The sequence below is a fragment of the Babylonia areolata genome, chromosome 21, assembly GCF_041734735.1.
Source record: "Babylonia areolata isolate BAREFJ2019XMU chromosome 21, ASM4173473v1, whole genome shotgun sequence".
Classification (NCBI taxonomy): Eukaryota; Metazoa; Mollusca; class Gastropoda; order Neogastropoda; family Buccinidae; genus Babylonia; species Babylonia areolata.
Window position 1 is genome coordinate 20,438,161 of NC_134896.1, and position 7,013 is coordinate 20,445,173.

General features: G+C 42.6%; 2 protein-coding genes across 4 annotated transcripts in view; one reads left to right on the forward strand and one right to left on the reverse strand.

Annotated features, from left to right (window-relative positions):
* The window catches only part of LOC143295734 (cilia- and flagella-associated protein 61-like), a 105,674-nt gene that overhangs the window by 64,520 nt on the left and 34,141 nt on the right, over nt 1-7,013 (forward strand). The window lies entirely within an intron of this gene.
* Nucleotides 1-7,013, reverse strand: part of LOC143295735 (adenosine receptor A2b-like) — a 32,013-nt gene that overhangs the window by 24,514 nt on the left and 486 nt on the right. The gene's annotated exons all lie outside the window — the stretch shown is intronic.

Sequence of the window (7,013 nt, forward strand, 5' to 3'; positions counted from 1 at the left end):
CATAGATACTCACAAACATGCACGCACACACACACACACACTCACACACATGTACACACACACACACACACACACACACACACACTTACACACATGCACGCACGCACGCACACACACACACACACACAGATCTGGCAGCGAGCTAAAATCAATCCTTCGAAATGTCATTGAAACGAAAGGGAGGGACACAAACAGACTACAAAATCAAGCAAACGAAGATGGGAAGAAACGAGCGAACGAACGAACATCAGACAGAGGGCAAAGCAGCACATGAATTAGATACAAAAACTACGTTTGAAATAGAAGACAGATGGATAACCACGCACAAACAATCATCACAAAAATGATCGAATCCGGTGGCATTATACGGTTGCGAAAAACAAACAAACAAAAAAAAAAAAACAGAAAAGAAATATCACGTGTACGTGCGCGCGCGCGCGCGCGCACACACACACACACACACACACACACACACACACACACACACAGCAGGAACGCAGGAAGTTTAATGCAAAGGCCACCAGCGTGTCCACATGAGAACACGTACATATAAAGATAACGATTTGAAAAACGAAGGAAAAACCAGATTCAACAGAACTGATAGTAAAAAGAAAAGAAAAAAGATATTTGCTCAGCCTCGCGATTTGACTTTAACATTTTAAGTTAAACTTCACATCAGTTCCTCTCTGGAGCGGAAAGCATTGTAAATAAACATGGTCACATCTCTTATTATACATCTGTTCATTTTGTAACCAAAAAGGAATTGGCGAAGTTTTCATATTTTTATAATGTTGAAACATATGCTTTTCTCGTAATTTAGCATATACAGGACATTTAATAAGAAAATGAACTTCAGTTCAGGTCATCAAAAAAGGGACAGTTTTTTTGTGTTTACATATATATATCGCTATATCTTTTTTTTTCTTTTTTTTTTAAACTTAAAGATCGTTAACGCATTGACGAAACTTGACCAGAACCACTCTAAATTCAGCTATTGTAATATCTCGAAGGCATTTTACTGCCTGTAATAAGGATTTGAATTTGCGGTATTCATTAAAACGATCGCTATGTTCCAACTTTCCGTTTACAGCAGTCGACCATTCTCTGTCTGAACAACTTTAAGAACATTTTTTTCATCTCCTAACCCTCCATACATCCATACTTCTGAAAATCCAAATGAATCCATGCACTGCTTTACCTGAAATGCTCAGTTTTGAGACTGTCTACACACAAAAAGCGAAGAGAGAGAGAGGGGAGGGGATAGAGAGAGAGCGCGAAAGAGAGGGAGAGAGACTCAGGAAATTTAATGTAAAGGCCTCCAGGAAGCCCACACATGAGCATGAAGACATGAAATAATCACGGAGGGGGGGGGGGGGGGGGGGGGGGGGGGGGGGGGGGAAGCATTAGGAAAAACGAAGTCAAACAAAGTTAAAGGAAACAGAGAAACAGAGAAAATGTTTATGTGTGTGTGTGTGTGTGTGTTTACGCATACCCAGATTCAAACTCTCGACTGTTGGCCGCCGTTCTTTCTCTGTCTCTGGACCTTGCAATTGGAATGAACTTCCTCTTTCGCTTCGTCAAGTCTCCACACTCAGTTCTTTCAAGCCTGGCCTTAACACCCACCTCTTCCCAAAATAGCCTTCCTTCTCTGCCTCTTCCTTGTCTTCAGTTTTTCCAGTTTTAGAGTTATGCATGCGTGTGAATGACTGGTGCGAAAGCGCTTTGATTTGTCTATGCACAAGATTCAGCGCTATATAAATACCATTATTATTATTATTATTGTGTGTGTGTGTGTGAGTGTGTGTGTGTGTGTGTGTGTGTGTGTGTGTGTGTGTGTGTGTGTGTGTGTAGGGGTGAGGGGAATGGGGACGGATGCCAGTGTAAGCGGGCATCGTTTGGCTCCAGACAAGAGAAGAAACCAGAAACCGTTCACCGCACCGGAAACACGGAAGTCTCTGGAGGAAATGGAAATCTGCGTGTTTTGATATCAAGCCGCACTCCTAGTATGGGGAATGCTTTTGTTTGGGTTCTGTTGTGCAGAGGCGGTGTTAACAGGTTATAAGGTGAGGAGGAAAAGTCACACGACCATTCCTGGTGGAAAAAGCGGGAAGCTCCAGAAATGCCTGTTCAGATTGCATTTCCGTTTCTCTGCGCATGCCCATGTACTGTGGCCAATGTATGGCCTGGAGTTATCATACAAGTTGTGTGCGGGTGTTTGTATGTCTGTGTTTTCCGTTACAGAGACCAAGCGTTTTGAAATCATCCTCTCTGTAAACGGGAAACACTGGAATAAACACGGCAACACCTTTTATCACACGCATTGTTTTCATTTTACAATAAAAAGGGAATCGGAGGAGTATTATTCTTTTTGTATTGGTTAAAGAACAAGAGAGAGAGGGGGGAGGGAGTGAGAGAGAGAGGGGGGGGGGAGGAACTTATGAACGAAAACGTCAATAAATAAATCGATGAAGAACTAATGTTTCGGAAAGGTCTGGAGCTAGGGATTCAAATGAAGTCTGCCTAATCGATGAGGTCAGCTAATCAAAAGCAGAAGAAAATGACAAGAAACACATTGTGTAATCTTCTGTAGCTCTGCAGTGTCACTCTTTTATTCTTGGTGCTCCACTGAATTGCATTCCTGTGTGAACGGAAGCTTTGTATGTGTTTTTGTCATTGACTTGACAAGAGCCTTGTTTGTAAAAGCATTTGGGTACTCACTTGAATTGTCAATGTGCAAATGTAGATTTTTTTAAGCGTTAAAAAAAAAAAAAACTATATTAAAAAAAAGAAGAAATGATTCCAAACAATAGAGAACATCTATTACACAGGAAAAAGAGTCAGATGGAGACAGAGAAATGGAGAGAGAAAGAGAGGGAGAGAGAGACGTGCGCACGCGTACACGCACACATACACACACAGGGGTTTTCTATTAGCTGTATTCCACTCCACCTTCTTACGTCTATCCATCTGCCTGTATATCTATCAATCAATCAGTCTATCTGTCTGTGTATCTGTCTGTCTGTCTGTTTGTCTATTAACTCGTTCACCCCACCCCCATCTAAACGCGCAGACAACATCAACAGGTGTGGGAATCTTTTTACTCCACTGAAAGACCTACTCATTAATTAAGTGTATGAGAATTTCATTAATCATATTCATATGCTGATGAAGGTTGTGCTTCTTCATGACCTAGCATTATGCGTGCGTGCGTGCGTGAGAGAGAGAGAGAGAGAGAGAGAGAGAGAGAGAGAGAGAGTTTTCAATAACCATCCTTGTTCACAACGGAAATATGCCTTTACTCTGCTTAAACACAGAAATTAATAGCACATAGCAACCGCAAAATCGTTAAATACCTAAGAATCAATGAAAGGCGATAACCTCCACACACACACACACACACACACACCGCCGTTCGTGCATGAAAACATATGCGCAGGAGCGCACAAGCACACACAGACGCCCACAGACAGACAGACAGAAAGACAAAAAAACAACAACAACAAAAAACACACACACAAAAAAACAGACATAGAACCACTTTCTCCCTTTACATTGTGTGTACGTTTAAATCTACCTGGAACGTCACGAAACTTCCATGTTTGACCACAAGTTTGAATAAGAATAAGGTGTGTGTGTGTGTGTGTGTGTGTGTGTGTGTGTGTGTGTGTGTGTGTGTGTTTGCGCGTGTTTGTACGCGTTCATGTGCACATGTGTTTGCGCATATATCAGTGTGTGTGTGTGTGTGTGTGTGTGTGTGTGTGTGTGTGTGTGTGACTGCCCGCCCCCCTCCCCCACCCCCCGCCCTCCCGTATTCACATTTTTCTTTTCGTTTTCTGCGACTTGACTTCTTTTACTCTTTGTTCCTTCGTCTCTCTGTTCCTCTTCTGTCGTCGTCGTCCTCACTTTTCCTTCGCCTATATATTCTCTGTCTCCGTTTGTTTATAATTATCCTCTTTTGCTGTTGTGCAGTACTAGTGTGTGTGGTGAGGAAGGCATATTGTGCGCATAAGTTTAAATAAGAGACAAGGGAGGGGTGTCAGAGGGTATGGGGTAAGGCTGTGTGTGAGTGTGTGCGTGTGTGTGCGCGCGCGCTCGCGTGTGTGTTTGTGTATGTGCGTGCGTGTGTGTGTTTGTTTTGCGGGAGAGAGAGAGAGAGAGTGTGTGTATGGTGAGTGGGTGCATGAGCTCGTGTGTGTAATTACGTGCGTATATGTGTGAAGGTTGGAGGAGGGGGTGATACAGTATGGAAGAAAGTTTCCGCATAATACCTTACCTAACCTTACCTAACCTTACAGTAAAAACTTTAAACATGCTTGTATATATATTGAAGTGGTTTCATACCACCTTCCTCAGCAGAACCCAGAAAGTCTTGGGTTGGATAGGTATGTATACAGAATAAAAGACCAATACCAAAGAAGGGACCAGAGTAATGTTGAATCGAAAAGGCGCAGAGGATTTAGCTGAGCACAACAGACAGTCTCTGGTGAATGTGTTCAGTTTTAAGATCCCCCCCCCCCCCTCTCTCTCTCTCTCTGTGTCTCTCTGGAACACCGATTCATGTTCTACAACAACAATCAACATAAAGTTTATGATCATATTGATGGGGGGTGTTAATGATGACGATGTATGCATATATATGAATGACAACTGTATAAAGCGTTTTATCGGTATGTTGGTCGATCATCAGCTGTGAAGCAGTTTGTCAGTTTACAGTGTTGTCAATTTTCAGTTACATCTCTCTGTCTTTGTCTGTCTGTCTGTCTCTCGTGTGCACAGCTTGAGCACGTTTCATTTAAGTTGTCCGCACGTGCTGTTGACTTCAAACTGCGAAGGCTGAGAGCGGAGAGCTTGGAATCCTGTTGACGATGTTGTCTCAGCATTCGTCATCATCAGGAGTTCGAGTATGACGTCGGGAACGTGCGAAGAGCGAAGGGAGGGGGTAAGGATGAAGAGGTTGAGGGTGAAAGGGAGGGGGTAGTTTGAGAAATGGCTGGGGGCCACGTTTAGGAAATCAGTGCGACCAGTTTCCTCCTCCCCTCCCCCCACTGCCTTGCCTCCCCCTACCCTCCCACTTCCCCGCCCCTTCCAGCTCACTTCACCCTCTGCCCAACACCAAACTACTTGTCCCTCCTTTCGTCTAATTAGTGTTCGGATGGCTTCTTTTTGTGATGGTGTGTGTGTGTGTGTGTGTGTGTGTGTGTGTGAACTCAGAACTGAATTCAGAACTCATTTGTTTGTCGTAAAACCCATCAAAGGAATATGGACACTAAAACTAAACACAACAGTGTGTGTGTGTGTGTGTGTGTGTGTGTGTGTGCGCGCGCGCGCGCACGTGTGTGTACCTATACGTATTATTTGGATCCATTTTTACAGATAAATAAATAACAAACGAATAAATAAGCTAAACAATTTTTTTTTTAAAGAAGAAAATATGGACAAAGCAATCAAATGGATAAATATTTGTTTTTCATCACCCAGCTAATCAAATACAGAAATAAATACTTCTCACCCCATGCAGTAGTAAACTAGGAAATGAAACAAGATCCGGTTCAATCTTCCTCAACCCTACACGACAGTTGAATACTCAAACGGTGAGTTTTCCTAATTGATTGCCTGGTAAAGACCTCGGTGAAAGCATACATGTACAAACGACACGGGGGTGATCAATACTAGTTTTGTGCGGTGTGTGTACGTAGGCGTATTAATTGAAGGAGGAAGAGGAGGAATGCTAATGAATACAGTCTGACGGGTCATTAAAAACGTGTCAGCTAGCTGGGAGGGGCAGTAATCAGTCATTTCAGCTCAGCTTTCGGGTTGATGTGGAGCTGTACACACGTGTGTTCTGGTTTCTTTTGCCGCTGGCTTGCGGTCTAAGTAAGATGAACAAAGTTTGTGTGTGTGTGTGTGTGTGTGTGTGTGTGTGTGTGTGTGTGCGTATGTATACATACTACCGTAGCGTTTGCTTTGGCGACTGTGTGTACATTTTAGCTTCTTTGCTTTGTGAGTGAGTGTTTCACGTCAGTGGAAGAGAGAGGGAATTTGGAAAATGGAATTGTTTATTTACATCAGGCCTCAGCCCCACGTGAAGGGGTTCACATGAACACAATACAACTTATGAAATAAGATAAGGAAACGACCATAAATATAGACAACATAAATTTCTTTCCTTTTACGAAGTAGCAATTTCTCTAACTTTGAATGCTCTGTACAAAAACTGGGAAACATTATAAACGTCATTGATATTACTAGACGACATTAAGAGGCTTAATTTAAACAGAGAGGGATGCGTGTGGTATCTATAAACATTTGACGTATATTTCTTAGAAATTGACAGCAATATATCTCGTTTTCTTGGGTCTCACGACACAAAGGACATTAAATCATTCGCACTAAAAAATTAATTATGTATCCATAGCGATGAACTGTCAAATCTGATATCCCTGATCAAAATAATTTTGTACTTTTCAGATGCCTATTTACGTCTAACAGCAGATAAAGTTCCAGGAGCACTGCAGAGGGTTTTTTTTTGTTTTTCACATCAGATCTGTTACTGGTATGAATGTGATTATACCACGTTTGCCATCGACAGTCGATTAGCCTTTGGGTGAGACAGAGAGACAGAGAGAGAGAGAGAGATGGTTGAATGGGAGGAGGAGAGTTTGTGTGTGTATTATTTAAAATAGGGGGGAGAGAGAGGGAAAATGGAGAGGCGCTAGGCGCGCGCGTGCAAGCACACACACACACGCGCGCGCGCGCAAACACACACACACACACACACACAAACGTATACACGAACACACACACACACACACACACACACACACATATATATATATATATGGAGAGAGGGAGAGAGAGAAAGAGAGGGAGAGCCTATAACATTTCTTTGAATATATACATACATACATAATAAAGAAATCGTTAAATCGGGAGAAATAAAAATGCGTATCTCTCGTTCTCTCTCTCACATACAAATGCGCGCGCACGTGCACGAAAACACTCACACTCATACA